Genomic DNA, 294 nt, shown 5'->3' with positions numbered 1-294 from the left:
GGGCAGCTGCCGCGGGTGTCTGTGGGCTGAGGCGGTGTCTGATGCTGTTTGGGGCAGTTGTGGGGTATTCGATCATCAACGGATGATAAATAGCCGAGGAGAGCTGGGCTTTCACCGGAGCCCGTTTGTGCCCCAGGCCTGGAATGAACCTGACGTCTACGAGACCAGCGACGCGCCCGAGGATGACCAGGCCGAGTTCGAGGCGGTAAGGCCTCACTGGGCCGGGCCGCGGAGCGGGGGCGAGCGAGCGTGCCCGTGCCTCCATCCCGCAGCCGCCCGGCGCAGCGGGGCCCG

At 68.0% G+C, this 294-nt stretch overlaps 1 long non-coding RNA gene across 1 annotated transcript in view; it reads left to right on the top strand.

Annotated features, from left to right (window-relative positions):
* The first annotated feature begins 136 nt into the window (after positions 1-136).
* The window catches only part of LOC103918823, a 3,727-nt gene continuing 3,569 nt past the window's right edge, over positions 137-294 (top strand). The window contains exon 1 of the long non-coding RNA XR_663715.1: positions 137-205. This is a non-coding gene — a long non-coding RNA (uncharacterized LOC103918823). The remainder of the gene's footprint in view (positions 206-294) is intronic.

This window comes from Pygoscelis adeliae, unplaced genomic scaffold, assembly GCF_000699105.1.
Source record: "Pygoscelis adeliae isolate BGI_AS28 unplaced genomic scaffold, ASM69910v1 Scaffold886, whole genome shotgun sequence".
NCBI lineage: Eukaryota > Metazoa > Chordata > Aves > Sphenisciformes > Spheniscidae > Pygoscelis > Pygoscelis adeliae.
Note: the sequence above shows the minus strand (reverse complement) of the source record. Positions and strands in the feature narration are given on the sequence as shown.